Source organism: Pan paniscus, chromosome 9 (assembly GCF_029289425.2).
Source record: "Pan paniscus chromosome 9, NHGRI_mPanPan1-v2.0_pri, whole genome shotgun sequence".
NCBI classification, from domain to species: domain Eukaryota; kingdom Metazoa; phylum Chordata; class Mammalia; order Primates; family Hominidae; genus Pan; species Pan paniscus.
This window is the reverse complement of record NC_073258.2, coordinates 46,972,075-46,991,044: the sequence shown is the minus strand read 5'-3', so window position 1 is coordinate 46,991,044 and position 18,970 is coordinate 46,972,075. Positions and strand designations below refer to the sequence as shown.

General features: G+C 45.2%; 1 protein-coding gene across 4 annotated transcripts in view; it reads right to left on the bottom strand.

Annotated features, from left to right (window-relative positions):
- Window positions 1–18,970, bottom strand: part of TSPAN18 (tetraspanin 18) — a 204,125-nt gene that overhangs the window by 153,775 nt on the left and 31,380 nt on the right. For all 4 annotated transcript variants that reach the window (XM_008960305.5, XM_063608153.1, XM_008960303.5 and 1 more), the window contains exon 2: window positions 12,355–12,441. The gene's annotated coding sequence lies outside the window, so the exon portion shown is untranslated. The remainder of the gene's footprint in view (window positions 1–12,354; window positions 12,442–18,970) is intronic.

The window sequence follows — 18,970 nt, the reverse complement described above, 5'->3', positions numbered from 1 at the left end:
GTGAAACTAGACTCACTCAACCGGGTCCTAGGATGACAATGGCCAGCCCTGACCCAGCACTTCCTCAGCTACCTTCCCTGGAATCCTCATGGCAGCCCTGGGAGGCAGGTTTCGATCATTATCCCCACTTTATAGACGGGGAACTGAGGCCCAGACTGTAGTCACACGGAGAGTCGGGGGCAGAGACAGGGCTCAAACCCAGACATTCCAGCTGCAAGTTCTGAGTGTAAAACCGCCAACACTCAGAAGAAGGACGGCAGAGCAGAAAGAAGCTGGACACAGGGTCCCAGCACTGGTATGTTGATTTCTTCTTCAGGAGAGGTGCTATTTTCCCTTTAAATATGAAGGCTGTGGTCTGCAGCCCACCCACATCCTCACCCTTAACCCCAGCAGTAGCTCTGCAGGGAAAGGTTATCGTGCCCAATTCACAGATAAAGAAACCAAGGCTCGTGAAGCTTAATGGTCTCCCAGCCAGCAAGTGAGAGCCAGGATTTAAATCAGGGCCAATACCACAGCTGTCTCTGCTGGCTTCAGTCCCAGCCCCTCCACCAGCCAGATGTGACTCAGGCCAATCTTTCCCCAAGTGGACCTCAGTTTCTACATCTATACAGTGGTCTTACTAGTTCCTTTCCTGAGTCCCGGCCCAGGGTGGCTGGGCAGACAGAATGAGAAGACAGCGAATGTGAAGGCCACTGCAGAGCACACCAGCCTGCACTGCAGGCTGTAAAGCCCAATAACTGGGCCACTCGGTGAAGACTGACATTTACAACAGTGTGCCCAGACGCCCCACAGGATCCTCTGCCAGCAGAGAGATTCAATTATGGTCATTATGGTGCACTTAGGAAAACCAGGGAGCAGCTAATACATTTTAGAAAGATTGGCAACAACAGAGTTTGAATCAAAACGAGTTTTCTACTTAACCCTCAGTTAAACAGAAAATCCATTTAACCACAAGGCAACACCCTGTCTTCCTAGCCTCCAATCACTTTTTAAAAAAAACCGTCTGCCACTTAGCTTTATATTTTTATCACCCTGAAAGCTGCCTTGGAATTAAAAATAAATTCATTGATGGAGAGAAAGATGTCATCGACCTCTATAGGTTAGCAGCCTGGAGCAACATCCTCAAGCCCTTGCTCCCTCCAGCGTGGCAAGAACACAATCCTTGTTTCCATCCCTGCCAAAGATGCTGGCAGACGCTGGAGAAAGCAGCCCCAGAGGCCCAAGAGGAGTGCAAATGTACACCTCCCACCGCTCCCTCCCACCCCCGCCACTAGACGGAGCAAACCAAACCTTTGCAGTCACTGGAGGCTCCCAGAAGGAGGCTGGGAATGAAACGTGCCTGGAGAGGACCTATAGGGATTCGGTGACCTCCAAGTACGCTAAGCTGCAGAGCAGTCCAGAAGTGTGGGCAGGAACAGGAGCGATTCAAGTTAGGAAGAGTGTTCCCAACAAATGGGGAGAGGAACATATTAGCCAGATAGTTCTCCCTATTATTAAGTAAAGCAGCATTGACTACACACGTGCAAAAAGATACTCCAGGTACGGGGTTCCCAGATAAAATACAGGATGCCCAGTGAAGTGTGAATTTCAGATAAACAACAAATAATCTTTCAGTGATTCTTCCTAAATAGTACATGGAACAAATATTGCTTGGGGCAGACTTATGCTAAAAATTGAGTCATTGTCTATAGGAAGTCCAGATTTAGCTGGGCATCCTTTAATTTTATTTGCTGTACCTGGCGACCCCTCCCAGGAGGCATGCAGGTGACAGCGGACACTAGACACAGCTGAGTGTCCAACAGTAGGGGCCCTCCAGCCCTGTGATGCCCAGGAAGGAATCTCACAAACTGTAAGGCCAGGAGAGATGGGAAAAAAAAGCAGGAAGCCAAACTGAACAGACTTTCTGGTGTCAACTATTGAACACATGCCTGAGTGTGAACAAAAGCAGGAAACGAAGGAGGCTCTGGTCCTGAGAGAGGAAGTGAATGATTTCTTTTCCCTTCATTTTCCAAGCTCTGAATTGTTTTATTGTCTTAACAAGAACAGCCACACACACACAACCAAAGTGCTCAACTTTTCTTATCTTTTGAGATCAACCTGGTTGTTCTATCGGGTGGTGAGTCCTTCGAACTCAGGGAGTGGGAGTTTTTCATCTCTGAACCCCAGTGGATGCCTAGTGAATGGAGGAAAGAAAAAAAGAAGAAAGGGAGGGAAATAACGAGGGAAGAAGGGAGGATGAAGGAGGCTCTGTCCATGCAAAAGCCAAGAGCTGGGAGGTCCCCAATTGCAAGGTGACTTCTGAGGACCACAGGGACCTCCAGGCAGAAGGAGCCAACTCTGTCACCCCAGGTCTCCTTGCTACCTCTCCTGAATAGAGAGGCTTTGAGGTCAGGAGCCTGGATGCTATCTGGACAGCAGTCAGCCCAAAGCCTGGCCCCAGGCCTGTGGGCCACCTGCCATCACTTCCTCTGCATTTACTAAGAGAAGCTGCCCAGCATGGGGACACACTGTGAGATGCAGGAATGAGCCTGTCTGAGGAGCTTCCCCCAGGGACAGAAAGCAGATACCACACCCCTGGGCTCTGCCCCCTCCTTCTCCCGTGGGACATGCCTGCCTGCCTCTTGGTTCAAGTTCAGTTTAAACAGATGTTCTGTTCCTAAGAAGCCCTGTCTTTGAAGTCCAGGAGAAAAATCTCAGCTCCAAAGGGACCTTTCCTACTGAAGAGACTCTCCGGGGAGTCTCGGCAGAAATAAAAAACAAAACCCCTGGATCCTTATCTCCTGGTATTTGTGAGATTTTTAATTAGAACAGCTGCCTCCATGGGCTACACTGCTAAAAGGGAAAGGGAAGGAGAGAGAGGGGCTGAGGGTGGGAGTCCGACTGAGGAGCGCAGGACCGGGAGGGAGGCAGCCTCGCAGGCTCCAAACTGCCTCTGAGATGAAGCTTTTAGTGCCCAGCTCTCCATAACCCCAAGCACGGGTACACAAATGGTGCTCAGAACCCTGGTGGCTTTTACGAACTGCAACCAAATACTTATTGACCCAGGGTTCCCAGGACGCCAGGGGTTCCCAGGCTGGTCTTGAGTCCATCCATTCCACCTGGAGACTACCTGGTCCTATTGCAGGACTCAGCTACAGGGTCTCCCCAACCTTCTGACCACCGTTCCATCCCATCCCCCCACAGCAACCCTCTTGGAAGCATCTTGCTATGGGCATGCCAAGAGCGGGGCAGTGGAAGCCGTCCTTCCAGGGAGCTGGCAACAAAGGGATGAACTGCCTGTAGGGAATTTTAAAACAAACCTAAAACCCACAAGAAGCTGACAGTTCTAAACAATGTCGGTGATAAAATGCTCTGCTTTGAGAAAAAAAAAATCTTCTGGTGATCTAAGTTCTAAACAATTGCTGCAGTCACTGGTGGGTTTGTTTTTTGTTTTTTGGTTTTTTTTTTTTTGAGATGGAGTTTCACTCTTGTTGCCCAGGCTGGAGTGCAATGGCGCAATCTCAGCTCATCACAACCTCCGCCTCCCAGGTTCAAGCAATTCTCCTGTCTCAGGCTCCCTAGTAGCTGGGATTACAGGCATATGCCACCACACCCGGCTAATTTTATATTTTTAGTAGAGACGGGGTTTCTCCATGTTGGTCAGGCTGGTCTCGAACTCCCGACTTCAGGTGATCCACCCGCCTTGGCCTCCCAAAGTGCTGGGATTATAGGCATGAGCCACCGCGCCTGGCCATCGAGTTTTAATAATGTGTATGTAAGCTTCAAATGAGCATATTTTTATTACTTAGGCTTTAAAACACATTGTGTTTGCATAGGTGTGAATTCAGAGAGCACCTACTTATTCAGTCAGAAGCCAACATGTGTGGATCCTATGATACCTGTTCATTTGGAGAACAAGAACTCAAAATTGGGCCCAGTGCAGTGGCTCACGCCTGTAATCCCAGACTTTGGGAGGCTGAGGCAGGTGGATCACCTAGGTCAGGAGTTCGAGACCAGCCTGACCAACATGGAGAAACCCTGTCTCTACTAAAAATACAAAATTAGCTGGGCGTGGTGGCACATGTCTGTAATCCCAGCTACTAGGGAGGCTGAGGCAGGAGAATCGCTTGAACCCGGGAGGCGGAAGTTGCAGTGAGCCGAGATGGCGCCATTGCACTCCAGCCGGGCAACAATAGCGAAATTCCATCTCAAAATAAATAAATAATCAATAAATAACAATGCAAAATAATACAGAAACTCCCAATACAGTGTATTACCTATCATGAATAAACTAGAGATTATTTAAAGTATACAGTATATAAGCAAATACTACTCCATTTTATATCAGGGACTTAAGCATTAATGCATTTTGCAAGTTTCTTCATGTATTGTTTTCTCTTTTGTCAAAATATCTATTAACGTAATTAAGAACTGTTGACCCGTTACCTTTTTACTTTTTCATGTCATAACGGTTGTTTAGTGGCATGGTTATACATACAAAGTTCACAAAAATTTCAGTCTGTTTCTTTTCTGGCCATTATTCTAATTGATTTTATTTCATCATTATTATTGAAAATAATTTTGTTGTATAGAGGAAGCAAGTATACAAAAATCATGTGCTCTAGGTGTCATATATCCTAGAGTGATGGATAATTTGGGTCAAACATTATTCTGGGAGTGTCTTCCAGGCTGTTTCTGGATGAAATTGACATTTAAACAGGTAGATTGAGTAAAGCAAATGGCCCTCCCCAATGTAGCTGGATCTCATCCAATCAACTGGAGACCTAAATAGACCAAAAGGCTGAGTAAGAGGAAACTTCACCAGTCTGACTTCTTGAGCTGGAACACTGGACTTCTCCTGCCCTTGGACTGGAACTTACACCATCAACTCTCCTGAGTCACAAACTTAAAGTGCTGATCTCAGGATTTCTCAGCCTCTATAGTCACATGAGCCAATTCTTCATAATAAATCTCTTTATATAAACAGTCATCTCTTAGAATCCACGGAGGTATCCATCCCTTGCTTCTAGGACCATCTTTGATATCAAAATGTATTAATGCTCAAGTCCCTGATATAAAATGGAATAGTATTTGCTTATAACCTATGCACATCCTCCTGTACACATTAAATCATCTCTAGTTTACTCATGATAGCTAATACACTGTATTGGGAAGTTTTTGTATTATTTTGCATTTTTTTCTAGAATATTTTTGGTTCACAGTTGGTTGAATCCACAGATACAGAATCCATGGATACAGAGGGTTGTATATCCTATCGGATATATATCCTGATATCCTATCTGTATATCCAGCTGACTGTATATTCTATCAGTTGTTTCTCTGGAAAAGCTGATTAACACACCTAGGAATGCATCTGCTGCTCCTGTCACATTTTATGTCAGGCATCAACAGCTGAATGGTGGCCTCCTCCAGCTCAGGCACTACATGTCATTTACATCTGGGGCCCACAGGTAAATAGCTCTGTGCTTCCAGCACAGTTGACACTTGATAAGTGTTTTTGTTCATATGAATGAATGAATGAACGATCCGACAAAGACATTAGAAGATCCAGCCAGACCTTGCAGCAAGGCACAGAGCTTCATTTCTCCACTCATCCTCAAGCCTCTCACCTTTGCCCCTGCCTAAGGTGCACACTTCTGTTCAGCATATCCACCCTTGCCTGGGACCAGAATTTTCTCAAATAACACATGACTGCCCTTGACAGTGGCTCAGTCCTCTGTCATCTTTTGCATCTTCACTCGCTACCTGAGTGATCTCATTATGGTCAAAGGTTTGAAATACTCTCTATAAGCTGATGGCTCTCAAATTTGGAGACCAGCCCCACCCTCACCCCTGAACCCCAGGTGCATATCTCCATCCACTCCTCTCCACCTCCACTTTAGTGGCTAATAAGCATCTCAACTTAAAATGCCTGAGAAGAACTCAATATGCCCTCCCTCCACTCTCTGCCAGAACCCACCCTAGGCTCTTCCATCTCGGGCCAGAAGCTGTGGTTGGCCTTGACTCCTCTTTCTCTCATCCCCATCCTATCAGCGAGTCCTATCAACTTTGCTCTCAAAATAGATCCTGAATGTTGTGGCTTCTCAGCACCTCCACCACATTCCACCTTCCAAGCCACCTTGCCTCTTCCATGGATTCCAACATCAGTGTTTGTACTGGTCTCCCTGCCCCCCTGCAGACTGCCCTCCACCCAGCAGCCAGAGTGATCTTAGTAAAATATAAATTTCATCTTGTCTCTTTCTTGCTTACTGGCTTCCTGCCAAACTTAGAGTCTTTAGATTCAAAATCCAAAGTCTTCACCCTAGCTAGCAGCACTGTGCAGGCTGGGCCTCCAATTCACTCCTGGCCTCCTCTCCATCCACACTACCCTGGGTGTAGCACCCCAGCATCCTCACTGATTCTCCAACATGCCAGCCAGCCTAATGTGCCTTACCCTTGCTGTTCCCTCAAACAGGAAGCCTCTTCCCCGAGATTATGTCAAGGCTTGTTCCTCATTGCCTTTAGGTCTCTGCTAAAATTACATCTGATTAGGAAGGCCTTCCCTGTACCTCCTATCCATAATAGCAATCCTCCCCCAACCCACCACCCGAGTCATTCCCTGCCCCTTCCTGTCATTATTGAACTTCATAGCACCTAATAGCACCTGATATTCAATGTATTTGTTTGGTTTCTGTTTCCCTCAACCAGAAGGCAAGCTCCATAAGGGCAGAGACTCTGCTATTTCATTCAAAACGATATTCCCAGCATGTAGAGCAGTGCCAGGTACATGGTAGGGGCCCAACAAATATTTGCTGAATAAATGAATGTGTACTCACATTTGACCTTTGCCCTCAAGCCAACTCAGGGCTAGGCATTGTTATCACCACACCCATTCCGCAGATGTAAAAATTGAGATGCAGAATCAACGAGATTTACCGCTAAGCCTCAGATACTTAGTGATAGAGCCATGATTAAAACATAGCCTTCAGAAAACAGGAAATCAATTCAACAAATCCAAATGCTGGTTCTTTGAAAAGATCTATAAAATCAATAGAACTCTGGCTAGGTTAACTAAGAAAAACCAGAAAAGACACCAATTACTAATATCAGAAATGAAAAAGGGGATATCACTACAGTTCCCATGGACATGGGAATGTCCCATAGACATGAAAGGATAAAAGAAATACACAACTCTATGCCCACAAATGTGCACAACTTTATGCCTACAAATTTGATAACTTAGATAAAATGTACCAATTCCTAGAAAGACACAATCTGCCAAAGCTCACACACAAAAAAGAAATTGACAATCTTAATATTAAAGAAATCTAATCAATAAACCTTGAAAAAAGAAAGTATCAGGCCCAGGTGAGTTCACTGGTGAAGTCTACCAAACACTTATGGGAGAAATTATACCAATTCTCAATAATCTCTTCCAGAATATAGAAGTGGAGAGAATACTTCCTAACTCATTCTGTGAGGCCATCATTATGCTGATACCTAAACCAGAAAAAATCATTACAAGAAAAGAAAACTACAGACCAATATCTCTCATGAATGTAAATGCAAAAATCCTCAACAAATATTAACAAATTAAACTCAAGAATGTATTAAAGGACTTAGATACCATGATCAGGTGAGATTTATTCCAGGTACACAAGACTGGTTCAATATTAAAAAATCAAATAATAGGCCAGGTGCAGTGGCTCACGCCTGCAATCCCAGCACTTTGGGAGGCCGAGGCAGGTGGATCACGAGGTCAGGAGTTCAAGACTAGCCTGGCCAAAATGGTGAAACCTCATCTCTACTAAAAATACAAAAAAATTAGCTGGGCATGGTGGCATGCGCCTGTAATCTCAGCTATTCGGGAGGCTGAGGCAGAGAATTTCTTAACCTGAAAGGCGGAGGTTGCAGTGACCAGAAATCGCACCACTGCACTCCAGCCTGGGCGACAGAGTGAGACTCTGTTTCAAAAAAAAAAAAAAAAAAATCAAATAATATAATCCATCATATCAACAATCTAATGAAGAAAAATTGCAGGATCATATCAATAAATGCAGAAAAAGCATTTGACAAAATCCAATATCTATTCATGATAAAAACTCTCAGCAAACTAGGAATTAAGGGGATCTTCCTCAAGTTGATAAAGAGCATCTACAGAACACCGATAGTTAATATCATACTCAATTATGAGAAATTTGAGGCTGTCCTGCTAAGATCAGGAATAAGGCAAGGATGTCCCTTCTCCCACATTATACTGGAAGTCCTAGCTACTGCAATAAGACAAGAAAAGAAAAGGCATACAGATTGAGAAGGAAGAAGTAAAACTGTCTTTTTTTGCAGAAGATATGATCATTTATATAGAAAATCTGAAAGAAATTACAAAAAAAAAATCCTGGAACAAATAAGCAATTATACTAAGGTTGTAGGATAGGAAGTTAATATAGAAAAGTCATTGCTTTCCTATCTACCAGCAATGAGCAAGTGGAATTTGAAATTTAAAAATACAAAACCATTTCTATTAACACCTAAAGAAATAAAATACTTGAGAATAAATCTAATAAAATATGTGTAAGATCTGTATGAGGAAAACTACAAAACTATATTGAAGAAATCAAAGAAGTAAATAAATGAAAACACTGATCAGTGTTCAAAAATAGGAAGACTCAATAATGTCAAGATGTCAGTTCTTCCTAACTTGATATATAGATTCAAGACGACCCCAGTCAAAATCCTGCAAGTTGTTTTATGGATATCAACAAACTGATTCTAAGGTTTATTTGGAGAAGCAAAACACCCAGAATAGCCAATCAAAAATTGAAAGAGAGGAACAATGTTGGAAAACTTGACACTACCCAACTTTAAGAGTTACTATAAAGATACAGTAATAAAATGGTGTGGTATTTGTGAAAGTACAGACAAATAGATTATTGGCACAGAACTGAAAGCCCAGAAATAGAGCCACATATATATGTCAACTGATATATGACAAAGGAGCAATGGCAATACACTGGAGAAAAGATAGTCTCTTCAACAAATAGTACCAAGGACAAGTGGATGTCCACATACACTAGAATGACACTGAATCCCTACCTCACACCATATATGAAAATTAACTCAAAAAGAATCTATGACCTAAATATAGGAGCTAAATAAAACTCTTAGAATAAAGCACAGGAGTAAATCTCCATGATCTCGAATTTGGCAATGGATTCTTAGAATACCAAAAGCTTGAGCAACAATAACAAAAAAATAGATAAACTGAAGCCTGGGGAATCCATAGAAATTGCCTTCTCTCACTCAGCCTGCCTCAGGCCCTATGGGCAGGGGAGATAAAAACATCAGGAGACTTTCATTTCTGCCTGAGCTCCACACTCAGTGCAAGACTGGGTGGTGAATTGGAGAAGAGTGCCACCATGGGCACAGAGGGCACCTCTAGATGCAGAGAATGCCATGAGGAGCTCCCACAAACACTGTCCTTGGGCTAGGAACCCTGTGTTTGGGTCCTTACCTTGCTGCTTTTTAGACATGAAGCCTGGAGTCATTTAAATAGCTTATTAATGCCCGCCTTCTGGGGTGTGGGTAGGATTAACAATTATCTACAGAAAGACTCCAGTAAAGATGGCTGTGAGTGAAGTGTCAGCCATCAGCTAGAGGCTTGGGATGAACTGCTTATACTTGAGGTAGCTCCAAGTGATAGCACATCAGGACAGGGAGCTGACACAACCCAGGTCCCTCTCACAGCCCTTTTTTAGACCTCACACAGAAGGAGTTATGTGTCTCCAGGGTAACCCCACTGTTTGGTTACAAACACCCAGCTCTTACATCCCAAGAGCCTGGCACTCTTCAAAGAGGTCACCTTGGGAGGCTACACTATTCCAAGGGGGCTGCCATTGTTCAAAGCAAACAGGGGCTTCCCATGGTAGTCACCTTGACCTTACAACCACCCAGTGGGGTGCATGCTCTTTGCCCATCTTACAGATGAGAAAACTGAGGCTATGGGGGATCAAGTCACTCACCCCCAAGCCAAACAGCTACTGAAGGGCAGAGCTGGGACTCAGCCCCCAACCTTCTGGCTCCAAAACCCCAGCAAATCTTTTCCATGACAGCGCATGCCTCTCTGCCTGTTGCTTTGTGGTCATCTTTATATTTTCCCTGTGATGCTATAATGTTTATCTGTTTCCTGGCTAACAAGAGGGGCAAGGCTAAATAGCTCTGCTCCCTGGGCTGTCCTCCTGAAAGTAAACCAAGAACAACAGCACCCCTGCTGCTTTGCTCTGCACTTAAAGAGATTTTTTACTCTTATACACTGAGGCTTGAGGCCCATGACTTCCCCTGATGGAGAAACGTCCCTGAGAAGAAAGGTCCTGGGGATGGGAAGGTTTTTCTGACTCACTTCAGCGCCTTCTCCAGATTAAGAATACTGGGCAGGATCCAGGCTCCGTGATAAGGCAACCGCTTCCTGTGGGGATCAGGGCAGCTGCTGCCAGGAGGTTTACAATTAAGATTATGGTCCTGGCAGCTGGCAGGGTGAGCCGTGGGACACAGACGCTATCAGTGAGGGACAGCCCGAGTAGGCCCCAGGCCTCACTTCTCCTCCCACACTGTCCACTAAGGCCTCAGCCTGGCCCTGTTTTTATCTGCCCCTGGGAGCCGGCCACCCTGTCTTGGATTCCAGCTTAAAATAATCTAGGGCAGCCAGTGGCACACTCCAGAAGGGTGAGTGAACTATCAGATTGGTGACTAAGAAAGTGGCCAAGTGCTTTCTGACTATGGGCACAGAGGCAGCCGAAATAGAAAATGCCATTAGGCAGTGGTGCAGCACTTTACAATCTGCACACCCCAACCACCTACCAGCAACCCAGGCAGGGAAACAGGTGGAGCGGGTGTTGAGGGCACATGTACAAGAAACAGTGCGGGGAGCTTCCTAAGTCTTCCTCGTCTTCCCCAAAGCAACCTGTGAGTAGGTGTCACTGTCCCATTTTAGAGATCAGAAAATCAAGGCCTGCAGGGATTTCATGAGATGCCCAAAATTTAAAAAACAAAACAAAACAAAACAAAGTATAGGACAAGGAAACAAACCATTTTTATGTTTTTACAGGACATGGAACTTCAGAGAGATGATTTGGCTAATTATTTTTAATCTTAAGCTTCAAGTCACAGACTGAAGTAAGCAAAAGACACAAGAATTGTATGGCAGTTCAGGCAGTGGCTTCAAATCTCGATGACATTACTCAGTGCTGTGTGACCTTAGACAAGTCACTTAACTTCTCTGAGGCCTGGTTTTCTCTTCTGTAACGTGGAGGTGATCATAGTGGCAAGATGACATGACGGATGAGAGGACAGAATGGGATGGTGCAGTGAGTGAGCGTCACACTGTGCCTGGCGCATGAAGCCCTCCATCATATTGCTGGTTTCTCTTCTGATAGGCAGGGACTCAAACCCAGGTTCCTCTGCACCTCGGACCCTGTGATTTACCACCAAGGGTCGGAGCCATCGTCCTTTGCCCAAGACAGGCAATCAGATCTCCTCAGAGTTTTCAGATCCCCTCTCCTCTCCATGGCCTTCCACAACCTCCCAACCCCTGACCTGTCACTTCTTCTATTTCAGCCCTGGTCTTGGAATCCCAGAAATGGAGGGCGTGAGTGCTGGAACAGAGATTCAAGTTGCAGCTGCCTCATTTTACAATGAGAAAATGAGGACCAATGAGGGAAATGACTTATAAGTCACATTGGTGGCTGAGGCTGCTCAGAGGACAGACATCCTGGCTTTTCATCCAGAAAGCTTCCAGGAGGCCACCCAGCCCACCACCAGTCCCAGAATCATGGTCAGCTCAAGAAGGACTTCCCAGAGCCTCCGAAACAGACCAAGGCTTTTCTGTTCTCAGTTTCACCATGGAATGTGGTGATTGATCCTAGTACTTGTGGATTTAGACTTTGTCCAAAAGATTATCGAGGGCAGAGGGAAGGTAATCACCCTAGGAAGCGATCTCCTTCTCACGGTCCCAAGACTGTGGTGGGTATGGGGGAGGCTGAGGTCAGGGAGGGGTCCTTGATACAGATTCCATGAGCCCTCATGACCCTGCCTGGAGCCCCCAGGAGCTCTACTCTTCCTTGAAGGGCTCACTCCCTGCCATCCATCAACACTCACTTCCTGCACCAAGGTGGCCCCGTTGCCCTCACCCATGAGTAAATGTCTAGGGTTGAGGACAAGAGTGAAGCCACCCTTCTCCTGCCCTGCACCCCTTGGGCAAGAGCTGAGAGCCCTCTCACATGGAAGTGGTGGTTTGGAGGGCAGGAAGAGAAGAAGAGAGAAGAGTAGACCCTCTTGTTCGAGTAAGTGAAGATGCCACCCTGCCATGTTGCCACATCATACCTCTTTCCACTGGTGTCTTTCCCTTTGGGCCCAGAGGTGCCAAGGTTCTCTTACAGTGTCCTCCTGACAGTAGCTTCTGTATACACTCTAGAGAAAGAAGAGAGAGAAACACATTTCAAAAAGGCAGGAGTCCTTGGGGACCACCTCAGTCCACATGTGGCTCCCACTCCCCAAGGTCTCCTTTCCCCACTTCCATTACTGCAAGCACAGAAGCCAGACAGGGCACCCATGACTGGTGATATGGTTTGAATGTGTCCCCATCAAATCTCAAATTGAATCATAATTCCCAGTGTTGGAGATGGGGCCTCAGATCTCCATCCAGGCAGGTGGGAGGTGATTAGATGATGGAGATAGTTTCTCATGAATGGGTTAGCACCATCCCCTCAGTGCTGTTCTCATGATAGTGAGTGAGATATCGTGAGATCTGGTTGTTTAAAAGTATGTAGCACCTTCCCCTCTCTCTCTTTCTCCTGTCCCTATCTGTCACTATGCGTGCTTCCCCTTCCACCATGATTGTAAGTTTCCTGAGGCCTCTTCAGAAGCAGATGCTGTCATGCTTCCTGTACAGCCTATAGAACTGTGAGCCAATTAAATCTTTTTTATATATATAAATTACCCAGTCTCAGGTATTTCTTTATAGCAGTGCAAGAATGGACCAATACAGCTGGAAAGGCAGGACTAAGCACCAGCCCCACAAAGCTTCCCAGGATAGCATCTCCAGAGCCTGTGAATGGGGGCATATTTTCAATCTTCCCAAGTCAGCCCGGAGCCTATACATCCATGTGACGGCATTGAACATGCTAATCAAAACATCACACTGTGTTTCTTTGCTTCTAGCTAGAATATTATCAACTTGGTGTGGGAACTCCAGTTTCCTCAGGCTGAAAAAAAGGCTTTCTGAGTCATTTTGAAACTAGGAAAAAGAATTAATCATTGCCTAATGAATACAGGCTCTTTGGGCAGACCCAACACTTTCAAGATCTGCTATCCATGAAGAGATAAGTAATAGTAAGGAAAGTCTCTGGTGGTAAAAAAAGAATTCAGTTCCAGAATGCCAGTGGGGTTAGAAGTCCAGCCTCTCCAACCCTTCCCTTCTGTCAGTTTGATGAAGCATCCCCAGGTCACCAGAGAAGGATCAAATTCACCATGTCCAGGCCACATACCTGCCAGCAGAGACAGGCCAGTCCCAAGAGATTGGCTTAGTCACATGCACAGCTGAGAAATAAGAGCAAAACTTACAGCCTCCAGAGCACAGGGGAGAAAGCGAAGTTCCCCAATCTCTCCTCTCCCAGGCTCCTCCTGCCCTCAGAGACTAGCTGCACAGTGGAAACCCTGATCAAGTTTCAGGTCTCTCGAATGATAATGATGATCAACCTGATGCCCCTTACAACCCCAGGAGAAAGTGTCACCACTTCAGGAACGAGGACTGTGAGCTCAGAGGAGTTAAATAACTTGCCCAAGGTTACACCACCGAAATGAGGCTGAGCTGGGACTAGAACTTTGGCCATGGGAAGTCAAGCCTGGTGCTAGTGCCATCTCCACAGTGGGAGGGATGTAAGCAGGAAGGTGATGAGTTCGAGGTCTACCCCACAGAACCCAGCATCAGGGCAGCTCATGCATGCAAGGGAGTCTCTGAACTCCCGTTAACTGATGGAAAATAGGGATTGGCTGGAGGATGGGACCTCATTTTATTTAGCTATCTGGGCCTCAAATGTCCATCCAGGCAGTGTCAGCGCAGGGGGACCTCATGCATCATTAATCAGACTAAGGCTACAGTCAGAGGAATTTGTTATATTTATAAACCCATAAACACACACACACACACATACACACACACATATATGTGTACACATAGGTATGACCTTTGGCAAGTTATTTATACATATATAAATTTTTCATTTTTAACTACAAAAGTATATGTGCTTCCTTACCAGCCATCCTGTTTAACAGAGAGGACCACTGCAAATGCTCTGGAGTCAGACCCTCTAGACTTTATTCTACCTAATCAAATACGTGTATGCATGTGTGTGTAAGCATGTACCTATGTGAGGACACATGCAGTGTGACTTTTTACAAAAGTGGGATCTTACCACATACATTCTGCAACATCATTTGTCAATGATATCATGTCCAAAATGGATCTTGAGTCCTTTTCATAGCTGCACAGTATCCCATAGTACATGTGGGCCATAATTTATTTACCATTTGTTTATTTCCCACCATGGCTCTGTCGAATATTTCCATTTCTGGCCTCTATAGCCTTGCTGCAATGACCCCTCGGGTGCCCATCTTGGTGTAGAAATGTTCATGCAATTCCAAAGCCCAGAAGCTTAGAAGTTGGCAGAGGAGAGGCTGGCCACATCCCGCCTTTGGGTAGTGCTGACAAACTGCCTTCCCAAAATGCTGGATTGAGTCACCTCACAGTGCAGGGCAGAAGGAACCCCTTTTCTTTGATGTCAATTTGAACCCAGGGTTCTGCCTATGGAATGGCTTTCCTAGGCACATTCCAGTGGCCTGGTAAGCCAAGGGCCCTGGACAAAGGGAGACGTGTGGGACTTGGCTGGCGCAGATGTCCCTGCTCTACTGTCTGCAGCATCGCAGAGGAACTCGGGCCTACCTGAGCCAGGAACTGCATTTATTGGCTCAGAACTGATAATGAGCTTTTATGAGCTCCAGGGACTGCACGGAACACGTATTAGTGTCAAGAGTGCCTGTCAGCCACACAGCCTGGGTGAATGTCACACATTAACGGAATTAAAAGCTGCAGCCATGCCGGGAAGGAGCTGCGGGCTGCATGTCAAGAGGTGTGGGCAGCGCCTGTCAATAACAAAATTACTTTCCAGGTTTTGCGCTCCAGAGCCTTAAGCTGTCTCCTGTCTTCGGTGGAATTTTGCCTTCCTGCAGCCTCAGAGGAGATTAGTTTATTACCAGCCTGCCAGAAGAGGCAAAACCCAGCACTAATCCTAATTCCCATTTAAGCAAATTTGCATTGTGTGAGGGAAACCAGCTGGGCTGAGAATGTTTTCCCCCTTGCCCATGAGATCTCATTGCAGTCCCCTCCTCTCTGCGGGGGAGGGGAGTCACTACAGATGTTAGAGCCAGAGCTGTCCTGGGAGATGGAGAAAAGAATCCCAAGGTTTAAGGCTAAGAGCAAGAACGGGTCCTGGGTGCAAGTGGCAGAGTGTAAGCCTGGTGGGCAGGCGACGGGGGTCACCCTTGACCTGATTAGTCTTGGGCTTTGGGAAGTCCCGACAACCCTCCCAACCCCAGACTTGATCTTGCTCTGTGCACAGTTCTCCCGAATGTTTGGGGTGGCACAGGTTGAAATCCTAAATCAAATTCTTACTAGCTGTGACCCAGAGCAAGCGACCTATCTACGTCGTGCCTGGACTCCTCAGCTATGACACAGGGCTAACAACAGCTGATGACTCACAGGCTGTTGTGAGATTCGATAAGAAATGTGTAGCAGGATTTAGCAGAGAGCCTGGCACACGATATCATGGCTCTTGAATGGAAGTCTCCATGGATTATAATGACACCATAATTTTAAGTACTTCTAAGAAACAGAAAACACTACCAATTAATTAAATTAACTATGATATCACTTTTTGCACAATGCATCCTGGTTTTAGAGACATTAAGATGTTTTAAAAAAGTGTGCCTTCGAATCTGCAAAATACCAGAGCTTAATAGGTGGCAGTAACTACGATGAGTATAAGCCAATTTCACCCATTTTGCAAGGCCTGGCTCAAAAGTTAGAGCTTCTTCCTCCTCTTCTTTCTTCCAAACTAGGGGTGGAGCTCTCAATTTACAAGAAAAATTTGGTCAGCCCACTTCAGTGTCCTGGATGAGGCCCAGATGAGAAACTTTAATATGTCTCCTGATGTTTCCTACTCTACTGTTACTGTTTTAATTGAAATACAACATACATACACAATAGCACACACACCATGAATATATACCCCACTGAATTTTCACAAACAGAGCATCCCTGTGCAACCAAAACCCAGATCAAAGACTGTTGTCTATTTCCCAGCTACTGATTCTATTCACCTCATGTGTCCCAAAGCAGCCTTGACTCTCCATCCTCATAGAACCTGCCATTCCCTGGCTGGGCTCACCCTCCTTACTGTTGTCTGCTTGCTGCACACGGCTCCTGGCTGGTCTGCCAGCCTGCAGCCTTTGTTCCCTGCTCTGCCCTCTCCTTCATTGTCAGAGTGAGCCCATAAATGGAGAGCACTGTGTCTGTCTCCTGCTTTAGTGGGTTCCCTGGCCTCCCTTTGTCTAGACACAAGGCCTTTTATCATCTGATCCCCAATTCCTTTCCAGGCCCAACTTCAAGTTTTTGCCATATTCACAGACCCCACAGTAAAATTGAACTCACCTGGACTCAAAGTGTGCTCAGCCCAACTTCCCTGATGTTTGCTCTTCCTGGAATTCTTCTCTTCCTTTCCTAACCCTGAGTTTCACCCCTCCCCTCACTTGGCAAACTCCTAATCATCCTTCAAAACCTTCTTTCAGTTAACTCCTTTGTGAAACATTCCCACTCTCTCAACAGGCATAAGTCATTGTTCTCCAGGCTCACATCACAAATTGTGTGTATAGGCAATAGTATATTTTTTGTTCATGTGATTTTTCCCACCTACCAGACTATGAGTTCCTCAAAGATATGGGTGGTATCTTACTCCCTCTGAGTCTCTGTTCCTGACTCTGCAAATAATTGCTGGATGGATAGACAGTTGCTAGGAGAAATGGATGGATGGGTAGTGAACGGATTTATAAAAGAACTTGAACGGTAGAAAGAAGGAACTAGGCTATAATTGGTTGAGGGATGGGAAAATGACTGGGTGGATGGAGAGATGGATGAACACAGGGATGAATAGAAGGACAGAGGGAAGACAAGTGGATCTATAAAACAATGAGTTAAATGAATGTGGGAAGGCAGAACTAGGTTAATGGTGAGAAAGAGAGAGAATGAATGACCCTCAACTATTTGTATAATTTTCTCTAGACCCTGAGAAACTGAGACTCTTAGGACTATGAAGAGCCTAGCTTTAGTATTCCAGAGTCAGTAGGTCGGAGGAGAGACCACGTGGTCAAAACACCAGCACCCCCTAGCTCACCCCACTGTACCACCTGCTGTATCCATAGATCTACAGGTAAGGCCTTCGGGAAGGAGTGGTCAGAGCTGCCTCTTGTCTTGGCCTTTGCTGACCCAGGTGCTGAAGAATTCAACAGTGCCACAAGAAGACCAAAGCTTTCCTGTGTCTAAGCCAAGCTCCAGTATGCAGGGCAGTTGCTTTGCCAACTGTGTTCAATAAGCCAGCTTGTGAACAGGCATGGGATAGGCAAACTGCCTAATTTACAGCAGAAGGACAGCTGCTGATGGAAGCCCTGCAAAGATGCCATTTTGGGGGAACTATAAAATCGGTAAAGGGTCAGGATAACTGAACAGCATAGCACTGTTTGGATGGTTCCTGTGAATGGGCTTTGCATAGGGACTAATTCCCCAGTGTAGCCTGCTGCCTATCTGCAACAGGGGTAGGAAACACGGTAGGAGACGAGGAGCCCCCAGCATGAAATCAATGTAAAGCACTGTGGTTAAGAAGCCAGGCTTTTGTGCCCCCGCAAACCTGAGTTTAAATCTCAGTTCTGCCTCTTGCTACCAATGTGACCTCAGGAAAATTCTCTATCCCAGCAAACCTCTGGATATCCACCAGCAAAGTGTGGACAACCATAGTCCCACCTCACAGGCTTGAACTAGGGATTGGATGAGCTAATAGACTGCAAATGATTCCCACAGTACCCAGCCTATCATAAACACTCGATACACAGAAGCAGCAGGAATTTTGTAAAATATAATCTGCCTCTACTTTCTGTAAAAAGGGCACTGAGCCAAGCATTATTCTTATACCAAAACAGACAAAGACACTTACAAGAAAAGAAAACTACAGACCAATATCCCTTATGAGCACTAATGCAAAAATCCCCAACAAAATATTAGCAACCCGAATTTGGCAGCATATTAAAAGGATTATACACTATGACCAAGTGGGACTTATTTCTGGAATGCAAGGATGGTTAAGCATACAAAAATCAAGGTAATACTCCACATCAACAGAATGAAGAGGAAAATACCCCCACACAATTATATCAAATGGTGCATAAAGCATTTAACAAATTCAACACCCTTTTATAATGAAAACATTCAACTAAAAATATAAGAAAACTATCTCAAAACAGTAAAAGTCATATATGAAAAACCCACAGCAAACAGCAGACATCATATTCAATGGTGAAAGACTGAAAGCTTCTCTTCTAAGATCAAGAACAAGACAAGGATGCCCATATTTGCCACTTCTATTCAACACAGTATTAGAAGTTCTAGCCAGAGCAATTTGACATTGGATTTTGTAATGATTTCTTGGATATGACACTAAAAGCCCAGACAACAAAAGGAAAAACGGACAAACCAGACTTCATGAAAAAAATTTAAATTTGTGCATCAAAAGACAATACAAACAGAGCAAAAATGCAACCCATGGAATGGGAGAACATATTTGCAAATCATATATCTCACAAAGAATTAATATCCAGAAAATATAGAAAACTCAAA